The 22142-nt window shown below is 46.2% G+C and overlaps 1 protein-coding gene across 2 annotated transcripts in view; it reads left to right on the top strand.

Moving 5' to 3' along the window:
• The first annotated feature begins 2729 nt into the window (after window positions 1-2729).
• The window catches only part of LOC140195255 (uncharacterized), a 41116-nt gene continuing 21703 nt past the window's right edge, over window positions 2730-22142 (top strand). Inside the window, exon 1 of one of the 2 annotated variants that reach the window (XM_072253306.1) lies at window positions 2730-2972. The gene's annotated coding sequence lies outside the window, so the exon portion shown is untranslated. Of the gene's footprint in view, window positions 2973-4838; window positions 4894-22142 lie in introns of those variants that run through there. The other variant, XM_072253308.1, reaches the window with a different exon arrangement.

Consider the following 22142-nt stretch of genomic DNA (forward strand, 5'->3'; position numbering starts at 1 on the left):
TACTGGTAGGCTGACAATGTAAGAGCCCAACGCTGTATCCTGGTTGAGATTAGCGGTGGGATGCATCTAGTGTCACTGAACAGGCTCATCAGTGGTTATGGTCCATATAAATTGTAAATACACATCCATAAAGGTACTGATGAAAGCGTTTAACCACAAAAACAATGGCCAGACCTTCTTTGTCTAGCTGTGAATATCTCTTCTCAGCAGCCATCAGGGTATGTGAAGCAAAACCAATAGGCTTCTCTGAATGATCCTCCATTACATGTGAGAGAACTGCCCTGACTCCATAGGGCGAGGCATTGCATGCCAGGGTGATCTCCTTGTCTGGGTCATAGTGAACAAGCAGCTTCTCTGAGTGGAAGAGTTCTTTCACTTCCTTGAAAGCTTTCTCCTGCTCTTCACCCCATTGGCACTTAGTGTCATTGTGAAGCAGCTTATACAGCGGGGTCAAAACCCTTGAGAGGTCAGGAAGAAACTTGCCGTAATAATTCACTATGCCCAAAAATAATCTGAGTTCTGTGACAGTCTTGGGGTTTGGGGCCTCCTTAATAGCTCTCACTTTGTCCTCCACAGGGCAAAGCCCCTCAGCTGTGATCCTGTGTCCCAGGTAAGTCACACTCGATGCCAGGAACACACATTTTCTGCGTTTCAACTGCAGCCCTGCGTCTGAGAGCCTCTTCAGCACCCGTTCTAAATCAGCCAGATGCTCCACCTCCGTAGCCCGTGATCAAAATATTATCAAGGTACACTGCTACGTGTGGAATCCCATGCAGCAAAGTGTCCATTGTCCTTTGGAAAATGGCAGGGCTGGACGCCACTCCAAACACCAGGTGATTGTACTTGAATAATCCCTTGTGCGTATTAATTGCGACGTACTCCTTTGAATCCTCGTCGAGCAGCAGCTGTTGGTAGGCATGGCTCATGTCCAGCTTTGTGAACAGCTTACCCCCTGACAGGGTCGCAAACAGGTCATCCACCTGTGGCAATGGGTACTCCTCCAGCTTTGAGACCTGATTCACCGTAAGTTTATAATCCCCACATATCCTCACCATTTTGTCTGCCTTCAAAACTGGAACAATGGGAGCCGCCCACCTTGAAAACTGGATGAGCTCGATAATGCCCAGCCCCTGTAAACGTTCCAGCTCCTCCTCGACTTTGCCTTTCATGGCATAGGGCACCGACCTGGGCTTAAAAAAACATGGTGTGGCCTCAGGGTCGAGATGGAGTTTCACTGTCACGTCCTTCAGTGTTCCTAGCTCGTCCCTGAAAACGTCACTATACTGCTGCAGAATGTCCTCCGTCGTGTGTGCATACTTAATTTCATGACAGTTTAGCCAGATTTTGCAAAGCCAAAAGACTGGACCCCCTGCCCTTAGATATCACTAGCCTGGCTTCAGCCTTCTGACCCCCGGCTGAAATGTCCACATATAACACCCCTAAATGAGGTATGGGCTGCCCCGTATATGTCCTAACTTTGAGCTTTGTCGGTCTAATGGGAGGCAGGTTGGACCCTCATGTCCTCCTGTAGGTCTCCTCACTAATGACCCATGCAGTAGCCCCTGAATCAATCTCAAACTTAATGTCCTTTCCCCTGACAGTGACTGTGACATAATATGGTTCAGGTGGTTCCTCGTCTGTTTCCACACGCTGCCCCTTCATCTGCATCTTCTAGATGATGTGTGGCTGCCTGAGCCTGTTGAGTTTTCCCCTGCCCAGGCTTAATCTTAGCCTTTGAACTCCTGCACTTTTTAGCTAAGTGTCCCTTTTTACTACAAGCATGGCAGACTGTCTTTGAATTTGCAATCATTTGCGTAGTGCGTCCCTCCACACCGGAAACATTCCACCCGCTTTGCCCATTTACCAGTCTCCCTCCTGACTTGGTGCACTGCCACCGACTGCGAGCCCCCATGTCCTTTCTGGCGGTGTTATATTCCATTATTATTAATGCTGCATACCCATCGATCACGGAGCATGTCATCCAACACCGCTCCGAAATCACAATGCTCCAACAGCTGCCGAAGCTCGGCCACAAAATTGGCCACAGACTGACCTGGCTTCCTGAAATGGCTGTGAAACTTACACCGTTGGACTATCACAGAAGGTTTTGGATTGTAGTGCTTCCCCACGAGCTTGACCAGTTCATCATGCGGAATGTCCCCTGGTTTCCACAGTGTTTCTAAATATCTTATTAGCTTGTAAGTCTTTACCCCACACACATTCAGGAGAATAGAGCGCTTCTTAGCCTTCTCAGTAATTCCATTAGCACAGAAAAAGTGCCCCAAGCTTTCCTCATACTCCGGTCAGTCCTCCGTTAACTCCACAAATTCACCGATAGTCCCCAACGTAGCCATCTGAACGTGCAGCCCCTTATCAGCGCTGCTGTTCCCTTTCGAAACACGCCAACACATCCACAAAACCAGTTCACCTCGTCGCCAAAAATATGTGGTAACTTCTACTTTGGAAAAGACCGCTCGACAATTTCATGTCCAAAGGAACAACTTCATCTCGAACGGAAAAAGCAATATTTCTACACAGAGGCTTTCATAACCCGTACAGCATGGCAGGGACACTATATATACAAAGCACACCGGAAGTTAAAAGAACGGAAGTAAAACGCCCCATTATCCTAATTAGTATTAACTTAGTTTTAATAACGCTCACATTACAACAGGGCTTATTGAGGAATAGAAAAGAGGAGGAATGATGCACCACTGCCTGGCTGTGTGTAGACCATCAGCCATTTTAGCAAGCTCCCTATCGTCCTTCACGGGTGCATTAGTGAGGGCTTTGCAAACTGGAACAGGCATTTACCGCATGAAGAGTTCTTTAAAAGTAAAACAGGGATGGTGATTTCCCAGGAGAGACAGCACATGGTACGCTAACTCTGACAGCTTAGCATCCCCTAGGCTGGGTATGGACAGTAACTGTTTGACGCGCTCAGACCCTGATAGTCCAGCAGTCTGTAAAAGGTGAGTTTTCAGCGATTGGTATTTATCATGTTCAGGCGGGTGTTCCAACAGACTCACCACTCTCACAGCCGTGGAGTTTCTGAGCTACGCTACCACGTAGTAGAAATTGGTGTCGTCCGTGGTGATTTCTCGCAGCGCAAATTGGGCCTCGGCTGGTACAAACAAAGCGACGGCATTTTGTTCCTAAAACCCCGGCAGTTTCAAAGCGACCATGTTGGCTGACACCTTGAATAACTCTGGAGTCATCCTAGAGCATCAGGGTCACCAGTGTAGGCTTTTGCAAATGAAGTGATGTGAGGCATTTGAGGTTTAAGGAAAACCGTAACAACTTATTTATTATACTCCAGAAACAGAACACAAAGTGAGGTAAAAAGTACTTTCTGTAATTATGTCATCACGTCTGACACCCTCTCACAGTAAAGCCCAACTCAACGTCAGGGGTTGTGAATTCTGTACATTTCCACCAATTACATTACCCTACACTGTCACCCAGCACACATACACTCTGACTGAATGCCTTGTGCCTCTTGCCCCTCCCCACCCCCCAACTCACAAACACACTCTCATCCTGCACTTGTCACTTTGTATCTTTCATTTCTGCTCTTCCACTGTTTGTTTTATTATAATGGTGCCAGTAGCATTACACTGTCTCACATAAACGGGCACCTCACGCTTTATGCCAACCTGTCAGCCTCCGGGCCGTGCCACTCAGGGACTTGTGCTAGTATTATTTTGTGACAGTATGTGCTGTTGTAACTACATGTGCTGTGTGTGACTGTACATACTGTTTTACACCTTGATCCGGAGAAACAGTGTTTAGTTTAGCTGTATACATGTGTATGATTGGGAGACAGTAAACTTGAAACTAACGGGGGGGGGGGGGTGCAGTTTCTCTTTGAAACCTATTGAATATTGAAAGGCCGACATAGATGTGGAGACGATGTTTTCTGTAGAGGGAGAGTTGAGTACCAGAGGACACAGGCTCAGAATAGAGGGACATCCATTTAGAACTGTGGTGAGGAGGAAATTCCTTAGCTAGAGAGTGGAGAATCTGTGGAATTCGTTGTCACAGATGGCTGTGGAGGCCAAGTCATTGGGCATTTTTAAAGTGGTAGTTGATAGTTTCTCGATTAATCGGGGCATCAAAGGTTACGGGGAGAAGGCAGGAGAATGGGATTGAGAGGGATAATAAATCAGCCATGACGGAATGATAGAGCAAACTCAATGGGCTGAATGACATAACTCTACTACTATGTCTTATAGTTTTATGGTCTTATCTCAGGTCTGAGCTCTGATCACAGCCTCCTCGCCGACAAAGAACACAGCTGTTCCTCTTCCTAGAGATGCTGCCTGGCCTGCTGCGTTCACCAACAACTTTGATGTGTGTTGCTTGAATTCCCAGCATCTGCAGAATTCCTCGTGTTTGCTGTTCTTATTCTTTGCTTTCTGTCTGCTAATAAACTCTCAGCCTAACCAATGTCTTCCTCTTATCCTTGTGTGCTTTAACTGCATTCAACTCCAAAAAACTTCAAAAAGTCAAAATCCACAATATCTAATCAGATTCCGATTCATATTCTGTCACGAGTACATTGAAACGTTCCACTCAGTGGCCACTTTATTACATGCCACCTGTGCCTAATAAAGTGGCCACTGAGTGTATGTTCGAGGTCTTCTGCAACTGTAGCTCATTCGGGAAGTTGTGCATTCAGAGATGTTCTTCTGCACACCACTGTTGTAACATGTGGTTACTTGAGTTACTGTCACCTTCCTGTCAGCTTGAAACAGTCTGACCATTCTCCTGTGACCCCTCATTAATAAAGCATTTCTCCCCACAGAACTGGTGCTGTCTGGGTGTTTTACTGTTTTCTATTAACTCAAGAGACTTGTGCATGAAAATCTTGGAAGATCAGCAGTTTCTGAGGTACTCAACCCACCCTGTCCGGCACCAACAATCATTTCATGGTCAAAGTCACTTAAATCACATTTCTTCCCCATTCTGGTGTTTGGTGTGAACAACAACTGAACCTCCTGACCATGTCTGCATGATTTTATGCTGCCGCATGATTGGCTGATTAGATATTTGCATTAATGGGCAGGTGTACAGGTGTACCTAATAAAGTGGCCTTAACACTGCATCCTTTGTTACAGATTTCAGCATTTTCCACACTATTAATGTTGGGTTAAGGAGCTGAATGGTCCCAGCTTAATTTCCCTCTCTTTTTCTTTCTTCTTTGTTTCATCCCCAAATCTATAGAGACTAGAATAAGTTCCCTCTCAGTCCCCTGGTGGAAGAGGAAGGTGATAGACTGTTTAAATCCTCACAAAGGAAAGGCAGACTGTCTGATGTTCTCACTACACCGATGAGAGGGTCTGTCCTACCAAGAGAAGCTGGGCAGCTTTGTTCTGTATTCCTTCATGAGGGGTGACATCCTTTAAACAAAATGTAAAGTTGATTGCTCCCACATCCTACTAAACGCTCCCAGTAGTGTGTGACTCAAATAGCCTCTGACAACCAAGTCCAGCTCCTGGCCTTCACATGTAGCTTATCTACTAAGACCGGCAGAACCATTTCCACTGACAGGAAACGGGGCAAAGGCGGGTTACTGGTGCCTTAAAGCCAGTCGCTTCGGGCAGATGGGGCTTGTCAGCCGAGGTTGGCAGCTTGTCTAGGAGAAAAAAAACTCTGATCTTAAACCTCCGCTACCTTGTGGCTGTACCCACTCGTGGGAAGGCTTTGGGAGTAAACCCTGAGGGGAAAAATCTGGAGCTGGAGTCCCTAAGGCAGTCCTACGTTGAGTTCAATGCTGACTGGAAACTCCTGCAACACTGCTGGTACCAAACTGTATCGGTCTCTGCCGTTGCTTCTGGTTCTTCAGTTGCAAGAAGAGGGGAAGCCTGTTGGCTTGCTCTCCATATCATACTGTCCTGGCTTGTGTGTCACGTAGAGAGCTAGGACACAAAGTCCATGGAGCCTGTCAGCTTGCCCTCCATATCACACTGTCCTGGCTTGTGTGTCACGTAGAGAGCTAGGACACAATGTCCATGGGCAACCCTGACCAACAGAGAGCCTCAAAAGTGTCTTGAGTCAGAATCAGGTGTAGTTAAATTAAATATGTAGTGCAAAAATAGAAATAAGAAAGTAGTGAGGTAGTGTTCATGATTCATTGTCCATTCAGAGGCCTGATGACAGAGGGGAGAAACTGCCCTTGAATCATTTAGTGTGTGTCTTCAGACTTCTGTACCTCCTCCCCGATGGTATCAATGAGAAGAAGGCATGACCTGGATGTTGGGGGGAATCCTTCATGATGGATGCTGCCTTTTTGAGGCCTTGCTCCTTGAAGATGTCCTGGACACTACGGCGGCCAGTGCCCATGATGGAGCTGACTGAGTTTACATACTTTATTCATCTTATTTTGATCCTGTGCTGTAGCCCCCTCCCCCTCTCCCCACCATACCAGACAATGATGCAGCCAGTTGGAATGCTCTCCAAGGTAGAAATTCGTGTGTCTTTAGTGACGTATCAAATCTCCTCAAATTCCTAATGAAATATAACCTTCTTTGCAGCTGTATCAACATGTTGGACCCAGGATAGATCCTCAGAGATGTTAGCACCCAGAAACTTGAAACTGCTCACTCTTTCCACTTCTGATCCCTCTAAGACCAGTGTGACCTCATCTTACCCTTCCTGAAGTCCACAATCAGCTCTTTGGTCTTGCTGATGTTGAATGTAAAGTTGTTGCTGTAATACCACTCACCCAGCTGCTATATCTCACTCCCGTACCCCCTCTTGTCACCATCTGAAATTTCTCCGGTTAGTAGTTGTATCATCAGAACATTTATAGATGGCATTTGAGCTGTGCCTAGCCACACAGTCATGGGTGTAGACAGAGTAGAGCATCGTTGAGGTGTGTCAGTGATGATTGTCAGTGAGATCGAGATGTTATTTCTGATTCGCACAGACTGTGATCTTCTGGGGAGGATGTCAAGGATCCAGTTACAGAGGGAGGTACAGAGGCCCAGGCGCTGGAGCTCTTTGATCAGATCCGTAGGAATGATTATGAATGTTGAGCTATTGTTTTTCATAAATTCTGTTGCAGTTCTTTGTTTCATAAATATATGTATTTATTTCATAAATGCTATTTTATTTATTTACTTTCCTGTAAATGCCTGCAAGAAAATAAATCTCAGGGTAGCACAGGGTATACTTTGATAAAAAAAAATTCCTTTAAACTTTGAAATGTTTTCACAAAGTGGAAGAACCACAAGCGCATGAGATTCAGCAGATGCTGGAAATGCAGAGAAACACACACAAAATACTGGAGGAACTCAGCAGGCCAGGCAGCATCTATGGAGAGGAATTAACAGTCATTGTTTCGGGCCGAGGCCCTTCATTATTTCTCTCTGTAGATGCTGCCTGACCTATTGAGTTCCTCCTGCATTTTGTGCTCATGTGGCAGAATCACAGACGAGGAAGTATAATTATAAAATAAGGAAACGAAAGTGCCTAGAAATTTCTTTTTTGAGAGCAGTGAAGCTCTATTATGTTTGATATAATTTGGTTTGTTTAGTATTTGCAGTGTTTGTCTTCTTTTGCGCATTGGTTGTTTGTCCGTCTTTGTGTGCAGTTATTGGTTGATTCTATTGTATTTCTTTGTTCTACTGGGAATGCCTGTGAGAAAAAGAATTTCAGAGTAGTGTATGGTAATGGATAGCATGTACTTTGATAATATATTTAAAATTTGAACTTTGACTCAGGGTTCAGAGTGCGAGGCAGAGGGTTAGCGGGTGTCAGGGGGAGTGAGGATGTAAAGAACATAAAACACAGGAGCAGGATTTGGCCACTTGGCCCATCAAGTCTGCTCTGTCATTTCATCATGGCTGATTTATTATGCCTCTCAACCCTAATCTCCTGCCTTCTCTTTATAACCTTTGACATCCTGACCGACCAAGAACCTGTCACCCTCCAGCGCAAATATACCCAGTGACTTGGCCTCACAACCATCTGTGGCAATGAGGTCCATGGATTCAAACACCCTCTGGCTAAGGAAATTCCTCCTCATCTCTTTTCTGAATGGACATCCCTCTATTCTGAAGCTGTACCCTTTGGCCCTAGACTCCCCCACTATAAGAAACTCCTCCAGGTCCACTCTTTCGATATTTGATGGCTTCTCCCTGTGAAGGTGGGCTCTGCAGATGTGTTCGTCGAGTCGCAAGATGTGCTGTGCCAGCCTCAGGCCCCCCTCCCCATTGCACTGCAGGGCTTTCACAGTAACCGCTGACTTCACAATGCCACCCGTGTGTGACGCGAATCACAATGGGGCCTCGGCAATGTCTCACAGATCACTGTGTCAGCTCCTGTCAGCTACTGATTGACGGCCTCTGAACAATATTTCCCTTTTAGCTTCTCGTTCAGGCAAGAACTCTTTATTAAGTTTGTTCCTCTTTATACGGTGGGGCTAAATGTGGGGTGATTCTCTTCCTCGAACAGATGGGCACTTTGCCCGTTCAGGTGAAAGTCTCAGTGGCAAGGAGGCCACAGCAACATGAGACATTGGAGCAGAACTGGGCCAATCGGCCCATCGAGTCTCTTCAACATGGCTGATTTATTATCCCCCTTAACACCATTCTCCTCAGGAGGGGAGCTTTGAGGTGTTGGAGAGAGCCAAGATGGATGGGGGGTGGGGGTGGGGGTGGGTGTGGGGACAGAGTCTAATCCACCCTCTGGTCTCCACTGAGGAGAGGCCAATCATACCCATCTCTATGCAGAGAAGCAAGGCCAGTAGTAGCACTACAACACAGATACACACCTTTCAGTCCATCTAGTCCATGCCTAGTTCCATCCATCTGCACCCAAACCATAGCCCTCCATACCCCTCTCATCCATATACCTATCCAAATTTCTCTTGAATGTTGAAATCGAAACCGCAATCCCCACTTCTGCTAGTGCTCGTTTGGCAATCTCACCACCCTCTAAGTGAAGAAGTTTCCCCTCAGGTTCACCCTAAACATTTCACCTTTCACCCTTAACCCACGACCTCTAGTTCTAGTCTGACTCAACCTCAGTGGGAAAAAAGTCTGCTTGCACTTACCTTATCAATACCCCCCATAATTTTGTATACCTCTATCAGATCTCCCCTCATTCTCCTACGCTCCAGGGAATAAAGGCCTAGAGTAGGATTCAGTTGCCAACTGCGCTCTCTGTCCTCTCCCTACCGACCCCAAGGCAAGTTCAGAGATGGGAATTGCACGCAGTACAGAATCAGAATCAGGTTTAATCTCTCCAGCATATGTTGCCAAATTTGTTTTTGCAGCAGCAGTACATTGCAATATATACCAATAAAAAATGTGAATTACAGTAATTATATTTATATATAAAATAGTTAAGTGAAATAAGTAGTGAAAAAGTCGTGTTCATGAGTTCAATGTTCATTCAGAAACTGGAAAACAGAGGGGAAGAAGCAGCTTCTGAATTGTTGTGTCTAAAAGCCTAATGTACTGTAACAGCACCACCTCCTAACTTCCGTGCCCCAGTGCCCGGCTAAGAAGACCAGTCTAATAATGCAGTCCTAATCAGACCTAATCAGTTCCCCTCTACCACCACTCTGCTCCGTCTAGCGGAATTAGTCCTTACTCTTAATAATTTCTCCTTTGGCTCTTCCCACTTCCTCCAAACTAAAGGTGTGGCTATGGGCACCCGTATGGGTCCTAGCTATGCCTGCCTTTTTGTTGGCTTTGTGGAACAATCCATGTTCCAAGCCTATTCTGGTATCTGTCCCCCACTTTTCCTTCGCTACATCGACGACTGCATTAGCGCATGCAGAACTGGTTGACTTTATTAACTTTGCCTCCAACTTTCACCCTGCCCTCAAGTTTACCTGGTCCATTTCCGACACCTCCCTCCCCTTTCTAGATCTTTCTGTCTCTGTCTCTGGAGACAGCTTATCCACTGATGTCTACTATAAGCCTACTGACTCTCACAGCTATCTGGACTATTCCTCTTCTCACCCTGTCTCTTGCAAAAACGCCATCCCCTTCTCGCAATTCCTCCATCTCCACCGCATCTGCGCTCAGGATGAGGCTTTTCATTCTAGGACGAGGGAGATGTCCTCCTTTTTTAAAGAAAGGGGCTTCCCTTCCTCCACTATTAACTCTGCTCTCAAACGCACCTCCCCCATTTCATGTACATCTGCTCTCACTCCATCCTCCCGCCACCCCACTAGGAATAGGGTTCCCCTGGTCCTCACCTACCACCCCACCAGCCTCCGGGTCCAACATATTATTCTCCGTAACTTCCGCCACCTCCAACGGGATCCCACCACTAAGCACATCTTTCCCTCCCCCCACCTCTGCTTTCCGCAGGGATCGCTCCCTACGCGACTCCCTTGTCCATTCGCCCCCCCCATCCCTCCCCACTGATCTCCCTCCTGGCACTTATCCTTGTAAGCGGAACAAGTGCTACACATGCCCTTACACTTCCTCCTTCACCACCATTCAGGGCCCCAAACAGTCCTTCCAGGTGAGGCGACACTTCACCTGTGATTCGGCTGGGGTGATATACTGCGTCCGATGCTCCCGATGTGGCCTTCTAAATATTGGCGAGACCCGACGCAGACTGGGAGACTGCTTTGCTGAACATCTACACTCTGTCCGCCAGAGAAAGCAGGATCTCTCAGTGGCCACTCATTTTAATTCCACATCCCATTCCCATTCTGACATGTCTATCCACGGCCTCCTCTACTGTCAAGATGAAGCCACACTCAGGTTGGGGGGAACAACAACTTATATTCTGTCTGGGTAGCCTCCAACCTGATGGCATGAACATCGACTTCTCTAACTTCCGCTAATGCCCCACCTCCCCCTCGTACCCCATCCGTTACTTATTTTTATACACACATTCTTTCTCTCACTCTCCTTTTTCTCCCTCTGTCCCTCTGAATATACCCCTTGCCCATCCTCTGGGTCCCCCCCACCACCTTGTCTTTCTTCCCGGACCTCCTGTCCCATGATCCACTCGTATCCCTTTTGCCTATCACCTGTCCAGCTCTTGGCTCCATCCCCCCCCTCCTGTCTTCTCCTATCATTTTGGATCTCCCCCTCCCCCTCCAACTTTCAAATCCCTTACTCACTCTTCCTTCAGTTAGTCCTGACGAAGGGTCTCGGCCTGAAACGTCGACTGTACCTCTTCCTAGAGATGCTGCCTGGCCTGCTGCGTTTACCAGCAACTTTGATGTGTGTTGCTAATATTGCGGTCTGTGTTTTGTGATCCAGCTCTCTGAGATTCTTCTGCACACCTTCTAGTTCATCACCAATCAGAATATTTTCCCTTTCTATTCTTCCTACCAAGTTCAAGTTTAACTATCAGCCAAAAAATACCGTGGTTCTCGATGGCCAGGGTGCAAACGACAGCACTGACAGTCACACAAGGCACATTAGCACATATAAGACAGCAGCAAACAGATAGTCACACAAAAATATATATATGTAGCCCACACCCCTGTCTTGTAAACTGATGGTGCACGGTGTTAACAGCAAGAGCAAGCAGGTCGCAGCAGTCCACAGACGAACGCACACACGCAGTCCAGCTTGTCTTCCATCAAGTGAACACCAATGGGAGGGGCCAGCCTCATGTTTTCCCACAGTGTCTTCCCTCTGCCACCTTCTTCGTCACCCTGCCCATGTTTCCACAGACTCCGTGCACTTCCAACAGATAACGCTCCCACCCACCCAGCTTTGACAGAGAGGATTTACCAGGATGCTGCCCGGATGAGCGAGTATGTTTATGAGAAGTGACTGAACAAGCTAAGTTTTTTTCTCCTAGAAGAGAAGGGAGATGAGATGTGACTTGATAAGAGGCGCACAAGGTGATAAGAAGTATACAGAGAGTGGCCAGCCAGGGTGATTTTGCAGAGGTGCAGAGGTCAATATGAGATGGCATAGTTTTCAGGCGACTGGAGGAGAGAATACAGGAGATGTCAGAGGTAGGTTTTGTACACAGAGTGGTGAGTGTGTGAAACGCCCTGCCAAGGGCAATGTAGAGGCAGATCCATTGGGGACATTTATGGGCACATGGGTGATAGGAAAATGGAGGGTTATGTGGAAGGAAGGGTTAGATTGATCTTAGAGTAGGTTAAAAGGTCAATGGACTGTGGGCTGAAGGGCCTCTATTGTGCCGTGGTGTTCGATATTTCGTGTTCTATACTGTATCACACTTTGCCTCTCGGTCCAATTCTTATCAGCAATTGGCATTTTTTGATGTCCTTTGCTGCACAATTCACTCGACTGCACATTGACACACCATGCTTGGAGTATTGTGTTCAGTTCTGATTGCCTCATTATAGGAAGGGTGTGGAAGCTTTAGAGAGGGCACAGGGGATCTTCACCAGGATGATGCCTGGATTAGGGAGCACGTTTATGAGGAAGGGTTGAGTGAGCCAGGGCTTTTCTCATGTACCCGTCACTCTCTCTGTGAAACTAACTACCACTGACATCCCCCATGTGCTTCCTTCCCAATCAACTGAAAATCATGCCCCCTTGTATTAGCTATTTCCGCCCTGGTAAACTGTTTCTGGCTGTCTACTCTATCTGCGCCTCTTGTCATCTTGTACACATCCGTCAATACACTTCTCATCTTCCTTCACCCATATGTTTCCCATGCTTTGGTGTGCAGGCTGTTTTGTGTCAAATGACCGTGTTATAGCTTTGGTGGTTTTGTGCTTTTGGGGGCAGCCGGACTGTGATAACAACATCCGCTTTGCCTCCTAGAGTCTTATCTCTTGGTATGATGCCAGGCACAATGCTCCTTGTGAGAGTTAAAAACTGGCAACTAGGGATGTGGATTGTGCTGATGCGGTTAACGGGGAACTGCAGACAAAGGCTGAAAGTAGAGACAGGGGATGGAGCAGCGATGATGTCCAACGTTTAGGAACTTCACTAGTCGTGTTATAGTAGAACCCGTTGTAGTACAGGAAATGGTTAGAAATGTCCAGCTGTTTACTCTGTTTGACTTTAATGGATAATGTTGATAGTTCTGAAGAAGGGTTTTGGCCCAAAACATTGACTGTTTATTCCCCTCCATAGATGCTGCCTGACCTGCTGAGTTCTTCCAGCAGTTTGTGTGTTAATCTGGATTTCCACCATCTGCAGAATCCTGTATTTGCATGTGTGCCTGTGTGTCTGTGTTTTATTCTGTAATCGAGACCTGGAGTATAATTTAATTCAGTCTTTCTGTAATCACCATTCTGCTATCACAGCCTAGCTTTGCTATTAATCCTGTTTCTGTGTAATCTTGTCAGCGACGGTGTAAAATCTTTACGAAGTTCACACTCAGGATTAGTCTCTGATAACAGACTGGTCCCCTGGTGCACATCTGTTTTAATAATGACCCAAAATGACATGAAACACTGTCATAGAAAAGCAGCATCCACCATCAGGGATCCTCACCGCCCCAGCCATGCTCTTTTCTTGCTGCTGCCATCAGGTAGAAGGTACAAGAGCTTCAGGGCTCTTTATGACCACCTGGTTCAAGGACAGTTACCACCTCTCAACCATCAGGCTCTTAAACAAAAGGGTGTAACTACACTCACTTTGCCCATCCATTGAGATATTCCCACAACTAATGATCTCACTTTAAGGACTCTTGTTCTTGTTATTTATTGCCATTTATTTGTATTTGCATTTGTATCGTTTGGTTGCCTTCTGCACTCTGGTTGATTTTTCATTCATTCATCTTGTTTTAGTTGCTATTCCATAGATTTTCTGAGTATGCCCACAGGAAAATGAATCTCAGGGCTGTATATGGTGACATACCGTATACATACTTTGATAATAAGTTTACTTTGAACTTTGAACAATTTTGTATGCCTGTATCTAATCTTTCTTCGCTCTCCTACGCTCCAGGGAATGAAGTCCTAAACTATTTAACCTTTCTCTGTAACTCAAAGCTGGATAGATAATGTGAAAGTGATTACTTGCACCTTCTTTTAATTATCTGAATTAAGATGTATTTGCTACAGTGTTTGAAGTCATGATTAGGGTCATAGATTGAGAGAGCGGGGAGGTCATCCGTGCTGGAAAAGCTGGTCCCATTTACCCAGTTTCAAAATCAGAATCAGAATCAGGTTTATTATCAGTGGACACAGTTTCAAAGGTTTCGAAGGTCAGAGAAATGTATACAATATACATCCTGAAATGATTTTTCTTTACAACCATCCATGAAAACAGAGGAGTGCCCCAAAGAATGAACTACAGTTAAACATTAGAATCCCAAAGTCACCTCCAGTCCCCTCCCTCCCACACGTAAACAGCAGGAAGCAACAATCCCCCCTCCCCCCACCAGCAAAAAAAAGCATCAGCATCCACCACCAAGCACTCAAGTGTGAGCAAAGCAACAGCAAAGACACCGACTTGCAGATACCCCAAAGACTACATTGTTCACCCAGTATTCGACGTACCACAGGCTCTCTCTCTCTCCCTAATAAGGGAGAAAGAGGTGTCTCCATTTCATGCTGAGAAACAACTCGCTGGTTTATGATGTTAAAAGTCTGCCACGTCGCTTTTTCCAGGCTCTGTGTCCAAAGATCTCGGGTCTCTGGCACGCAGCCTTAACTCTTCTATCTCCCACAACACACTGGTCTCCTGCTCGGACACTGATTTCCAACCCCCCATCTCCAGAGACACAAAAACTCAGTCCTCTGAAGGTGAGCAAAGCTCTTAAGCTGAGCCCTTGGCATGCCGAACAATGGCTAGTTGTGAAACCCTGAGAGCAGGTCCCATTCCCTTAAAGAACCGTAGTCAGCGTGTAACTCCAGGTCAGGGTCTTCAAAAGAATCCTGAAAGAGAAAAATAGAGATATTAAAATGGAAATAGAGCTGCTTCTGAAGATGCAAGCAACGAAGTCACTGTAGGCACCATTAACTCTCCTAAGCTCCAATTTTGTTACCACCCCAAGCTGCCCATGGCAACAGTTTGTCTGAGTCACAGCCTTGGCTCCCCAGCTTCTGAGAGATTTCCTTCAGTGCGAACGATGCAAGCTAGCCCAGCAAGACCCTAACTGTTATTTAATTACTGCCTGTTACGTTCCTGGCATTTCAGGCAGTTCTGACCACAGAAGGAGAAAGATTCTTCATTGTTGTTTCCAAAACAGTTTTATTTGACCTGTCAGGGTTGTTAGCCCTGAGCTGAACCCCCGAACCTGGAGGTCTGGTGGACCACTCTTAGTATGGCCTCTACCCTTTGACCTGTTTGGCATGAGTGATCCTACCTACCATGAGCCAAAGCTCAGGGCCTGATGAGCTCTCCAGGCCACTGAGGCATGCAAGCCTCCAAACCATGGCAAGGTTGTGGTCCTCTTGGAGAACCCATTTAAGTGAAGTAAAATTGTAGTAATCCGGCATCTGGAATTCAGAAATCCTGCTAATCTGGCATCTATCTCACTCATCGATTCAGAATGTGAGTCGGAGGTGCAGAATACAAGCGGGGTCCATGCTTTGAGCCAGGGGTCTGGCCAGAGCTGGGCCTGGGCCTGGGCCTGGGCCTGGGGTCTGGTACCAGGGATCAGAAACATAGGGGGGATTTGAAGTAGGAATCAGAATCAGAATCAGGTTTATTATCGCTGACATGTTGTGAAATATTTTGTTTTGTGGCAGTGCTAGATGTAATAAAACATTACTATTAGGTTAGGGTAACAAATAAATAAATAAATAGATATATAAACAAATAATAGACAAATAAATAAATACTGTAAAAGAGGATTAGTGATACAGTGTACATGGGTTCAATGTCCAGTCAGAAATCAGATGGCAGAGGGGAAGAAGGTGTTCCTGAATCGTTGAGTGTGTCTCTTCTGGCCCCTGTACCTCACCCGTGATAGCAGCAGTGAGAAGAGGGTATGTCCTGGGTGATGGATGCTGCCTCTTTGAGGCATTGCCTTTTGAAGGTGCCCTCAATGGCGGAGAGGCCAGTGCCCGTGATGGAGCTGGCTGAGTTTACAACTTTCTGCAGCTTTTTCCCATCCTGTGCAGTGGCTCCTCTGTACCAGATAGTGATGCAACCATTTGGAATGCTCTCCACAGTGCACCTGTAGAAATTTGAGAGTGTCTTTGGTGACATAAATTCCCCTCAAACTCCTGAGTGTCTCTGTGGAACATCCCCCTCAGTAAGAAAGGTACCACTTTGGATTCTGTTTGGGGGGATGACCAAGCAGAGAGAAATCACGGCGGCCAGGTTTCTGGCAGTGGCTCTGAGGGAAGGTGGGGAGAGGAGGTGAGCTGTGTCTCTGAGGGAAGGTGGGGAGAGGAGGTGAGCTGTGTCTCTGAGGGAAGGTGGGGAGAGAAGGTGAGCTGTGGCAATAGGAGATTCGCTAGATAGGGGAACAGAAAGAAGATTCTGTAGATGAGAACAAGATTCCTGGATAGTACGTCGCCTCCTGGGTGACAAGGTCTGAATTCTCAGGTTGAGTCCTCAGTATTATTATCTGGAGGGTGAACAGCCAGAGGTCATGGTTCATGTAGGTACCAATGACATGGGTAGGAAGAGTGCTGAGGCTCTGTAAAGTGAGTTCAGGGAGTTAGCTGCTAAGTTAAAAACAGAACCTCCAGGGTTGTGACCTCAGTATTGCTGCCTGTGTGATGTGCCAGTGAGACCAGAAATAGTAAGAACATACGGTCTAACACATGGCCAAGGAGTTGGTGTAGGAGGGAAGTATCAGATATTTGTATCATCAGGCTGTCTTCCAGAGAAGGTGGGACCTGTACAGAAGGGACACTTGCACCTGAACTGGAGAGGGACTAATATCCCAGCGGGAAGGTTTGCTAATGCTGCATGGTGGGGTTTGAACTGGAGTTGCAGGGAGATGGGAACCAGAGAGTGGAGAGGCTGTGGAGACAGATGTTGTTGAGACCTCAAAGTCAGGAATCAAAAGGTTGAGCACAGTGTGACTAATGTCCTGAGTTGTGTATATTTCAATGCAAGAGGTATCATAGGAAAGGCGAATGAGCTCTGGGCATGAATCAACAGCTGGAATTATGATGTAGTGGGACAGTTGCAGGAGGGACAGGACTGACACAGGCTGTTTTCTGGCAAAGGTGTTCTTGGTAAGTGGCAGGCATTCTAAAGTGAAATTTTGAGAGTACAAAGCTTGTATGTGCTTGTCAGAATAAAAGGTAAAGATAAAGGTGTAGGGAAATTAGGTTTTCAGGAGATATTGAAGCCCTGGATAAGAATTAAAAGGAGGTGCCTAGCAGGTATAGGCAGGTAGGAACAAATGAGGTACTTATGGAGTATAAGAAATGCAAGAGAACACTTAAGAAAGAAATCAGCAAGGCTAAAAGAACACATGAGTATGCCCTAGCACAGGGGTCCCCAACCTTTTTTGCACTGTGGACCGGTTTACTATTGACAATATCCTTGCGGACCGGCCGACTTGGGGGGGCGGGGGGTAGGGTTGCTAACGGACAAGAGTAGCAGTCAAATACTTTGAGTTTACCTCGAGAAAGACTACAATGACCATGAAGTCTTGCGCGGGCACCAGTGCACATGCGTAACCTGCCGATATTTTCCCCGCCTTCTACAAATCGTTTTCGGCGATTCTGTTCGGCGGGGGCTGTTAATCACGACCAGAATATAGGTGATAAGTGGCTAATACACTCAATTTCGTTTCTAAAAGGGTTTATCTAACGAATTTAATATTAAACACACAGCGCATATTTTCCACGCATGAAAATAGTGATAAGTCAATTATCAGGGGTGGAGGGGAGCTTGAAGTAAGTGTTGAACAAACTTCCAGTAGGAGTGGTAGAAGCAGGTTCGATATTATCATTTAAAGAAAAAATTGGATAGGTATATGGATAGGAAAGGAATGGAGGGTTATGGGCTGAGTGCAGGTCGGTGGGACTAGGTGAGAGTAGCGTTCGGCACGAACTAGAAGGGCAGAGATGGCCCGTTTCCGTGCTGTAATTATTATGTGGTTATATAAGTCAGTCAACAGCATCATAACATTTTAAGTAACGTTTCGGTATTACACACACGGAACATATTTTCTCCGTATGAACATATAAAATCATTGCAACACACCAATATCGCTGAATCAGTGGGAGCCCTGGGCTTGTTTCTCTGCAGCAAGATGGTCCTATCGAGGGGTGATGGGAGACAGCGATACTCGAAGGGGGTTCCTTATGTCCAGTCTATTCCGCAATTTAGTTTTCGTTGCATTCATTGCAGAAAAATGTTGGAAATGAAAGCAACGTTTTCAGTGCTTTCGTGGCTATCTCAGGATATTTAGCCTTGACTTTGATCCAGAATGCCGGCAGAGATGTGATGTCAAACATACTTTTCAGCCGGCCGTCATTTGCAAGCTCGAGGAGTTGATCTTCTTCCCGCGCTGACATGGATGACGCGAGGGTAATGACCTCGCGTGTGTTCAAGCTCAATACAGTAGTGCATGACAGGGAATGAGGGAAGGTGCAGCTGAGTCATTTTGCCAAATCATATCGTTTCCTCGCGGCCCGGTGATTGGGGACCACTGCCCCAGCAGACAAGGTGAAGGAGGATCCCGTAGATAGGTTAAGAGCAAAAGGATTGCAAGGGACAAAATTGGTCCTCTGGAAGATCATAATGGTGACTCATGTGTTGGGCCAAAAAGATAGGGGAGACCTTACATGGACTCTTTGCATCTGTATTTACTCAGGAGATGGACATAGAGTCTACAGAAGTGAGGCAAAATGGCATCAGCTCCATTGATTCTATGCAGATTGCGGAGGAGAAGGTGTTTGCTGTCTTGAGGTAAATTAGGATGGATAATCCCTAGGGACTGACAAGGTGTTCCCTCGACCCCGTGGGAGACAAGTATAGAAATTGCAGGGGCCCTAGCAGAGATATTTAAAACATCCTTAATGACAGGTGAAGTACCAGAGGATTGGAGAATAGCTAATATTGTTCCACTGTATGAGAGAGGCTCTAAGAATAAACCAGGAAATTATAGGCCAGTGAGCCCGACTTCAGTCGTGGGAAAGTTATTGGAAGGTATTCTAAGGCACTAGATATATGAGTATTTGGATAGACAAGGACTGATCAGGGATAATCAACATAGCTTTGTGTGTGGTAGGTCATGTCTAACCAATCTTATAGAGTTTTTTTGAAGTTACCAGGAAAGTTGGAGGTAAGACAGTGGATGTAGTCTACATAGACTTTGGCAAGGCATTTGACAAGGTCCCGCATGGGAAACTAGTCAGGAAGGTTCAGTCGCTTGCCATTCAAGGTGAGGTAGTAAATTGTATGTGGATTTGGCTTTGTGGGAGAAGCCAGAGAGTGGTAGTAGATGGTTGTCTCTCTGACTGGAGACCTGTGACTAGTGGAGGGCCACAGGGATCAGTGCTGGGTCCATTATTGTTTGTCATCTATATTAATGATCTGGATGATAATGTGGTTAACTGAATCAGCAAATTTGCAGATGACACCAAGATTGGGGGTGTAGGGGACAGTTGTATAAGACATTGGTGAGGCCTATTTTGGAATATGTGTCCAGTTTTGGTCGCCTACCTACAGAAAGGATGTAAATAAGGTTGAAGGAGTGCAGGGAAAATATATAATGACTGGACTGGAGGACCTGAGTTGTCGGGAAAGTTTGGTTAGGTTAGGACTTTATTCTTTGGAGCATAGAAGATTGAGGGGAGATTTGACAGAGGTATACAAAATTCAGAAGGGTATAGACAGGGTAAATGTAAGCGGTTTTCCCCCACTGAGATTTTCCCCACTTAGATGGAGAAGACAGGTGAACCCCATTCACCTGTCTTCTCCATCTAAGCTTTGATGCCCTGACTAATCAAATCTATCAACCGCCACTTTAAGTGTACCCAGTGACTTGCCCTGCACGGCCATCTGTGACAATGTAATCCACAGATTCACCACTCTCTGGCTAAAGAAATTCCTCCTTATCTCTGTTCTAAATGGATGTCCCCCGAAAGCCTCAATGGCTGTGCCCGCTGGTCCTAGACTCCCCCACTACAGGAAACATCCTCTTCACATCTGCTCTATCTAAAGAGAAAAGATTAAAGCCTATCTTTATTTGTCACATCGAAACATCAAAACATACAGTGAAGCAGATCACTTGCCTCAAAAGCCAAAACAGACCGATGATGTGCTGGGGGCAGCACGCAAGTGTCTCGCCAATACAGCAAGCCCACCAGTCACTAATCTGACCCCTCAGAAGTATGTCTCTGGAATATGGGAGGAAACCAGAGCACCCAGAGTAAGCTCACGCATTCACAGGTGGACATAGAGAGGAAGCCAGGATTGAACTCTTGTCTTCAACGGCCCAAGCTGTAAAAGCATTGCACTAACTGCTACACTGCTGTGGCGCCACAGGATAGAAACAGAGAAAACCTACAGCACAATACTGGCCCTTCAGCCCACAATGCTGTGCCGAACGTGTACCTACTTTAGAAATTACCTAGGGTTACCCATGGCTCTCTATTTTTCTGAGCTTCATGTACCTGTCCGGGAGTCACTTAAAAGACCCTATTGTATCCACCTCCATGGACTCACCACTCTCTGTGTATAAAAGAAGAGTTACCCCTGACATCTCATCTGTACCTACTTCCAAGCACCTTTAAACTGTGCCCTCTCGTGTTGGCCATGTCAGCCCTGGGAGCAGATTTTTCTATAGTCCTTGTTCCTTTCTAAGAGTTAGCATTCACTAGGTACATTTTTAAGTGGAGGTTGATAGGTCCTTGAATAGTCAAGGTGTCAAAGTTTAGGGGGAGAAGGCAGGAAAATGAGGTTGAGAAGGATAATAAATCAGCAATGACAAAATGATGGAACAGACTCGATAGGCTGGATGGCCTAATTCTGCTCCTACGTCTTATAGGTGAAGACAACAGAGCTCCTGATTAACATCAAGCTAGTTCAGGAGTCTGATGGTGGAAGGGTAATTAGTGTTCCTGAACCTGGTGGTGTGGGTCCTGAGGTTCCTGTACCTCCTGCCTGATGGTAGTAGCAAGTAGAGAGCACGGCCTGGGTGGTGGAGGTCCTCCATGATGGATGCTGCTTTCTTGTGGCAGGGCTTCGTGTAGATGTGCTCAGTGGAGGGAAGGGATTTGCCTGTAATGTATCCACCACTTGATGTTGGATGATGCTTTCCTGCGACAGTGCTCCATAGATGTGGTCGATGATGGTGGGGACTTTATCCATGATGGACTGGGCCATATCCACCCCTTTCTGCCCTTCCACATCCTCAGACTTCTTCCTCCTTCATATTTGTGACCTAAAACATTAATTGTGTTTCTCTTGGCACAGATGCGGATGTGCTGAGACTTGCCACTGATGAGGACCTAATGCTTCCAATTACTCCATTTCTTCATTAGTTAGAGTGTCAGAGGTTACGTGGAGAAGGCAGGAGAATGGGGTATAGAGGGTTAATAAAGCAGCCATGATGAAATGGTGGAGCAGACTCAATGGCCAAATAGGCTAATTCTGCTCCTATACCTTATGATCTTATAGAACATAGAACATAGAATAGTACAGCACAGTACAGGCCCTTTGGCCCACAATGTTGTGCCGACCCTCAAACCCTGCCTCCCATATAACCCCCCAACTTAAATTCCTCCATATACTTGTCTAGTAGTCTCTTAAACTTCACTAGTGTATCTGCCTCCACCACTGACTCAGGCAGTGCATTCCATGCACCAACCACTCTCTGAGTAAAAAACCTTCCTCTAATATCCCCCTTGAACTTCCCACCCCTTACCTTAAAGCCATGTCCTCTTGTATTGAGCAGTGGTGCCCTGGGGAAGAGGCGCTGGCTGTCCACTCTATCTATTCTTATTATTATCTTGTACACCTCTATCATGTCTCCTCTCATCCTCCTTCTCTCCAAAGAGTAAAGCCCTAGCTCCCTTAATCTCTGATCATAATGCATACTCTCTAAACCAGGCAGCATCCTGGTAAATCTCCTCTGTACCCTTTCCAATGCTTCCACATCCTTCCTATAGTGAGGCGACCAGAACTGGACGCAGTACTCCAAGTGTGGCCTAACCAGAATTTTATAGAGCTGCATCATTACATCGCGACTCTTAAACTCTATCCCTCGACTTTTGAAAGCTAACACCTCATAAGCTTTCTTAACTACCCTATCCACCTGTGAGGCAACTTTCAGGGATCTGTGGACATGTATGCCCA

This window comes from Mobula birostris, chromosome 3 (genome assembly GCF_030028105.1).
Source record: "Mobula birostris isolate sMobBir1 chromosome 3, sMobBir1.hap1, whole genome shotgun sequence".
Classification (NCBI taxonomy): Eukaryota; Metazoa; Chordata; class Chondrichthyes; order Myliobatiformes; family Myliobatidae; genus Mobula; species Mobula birostris.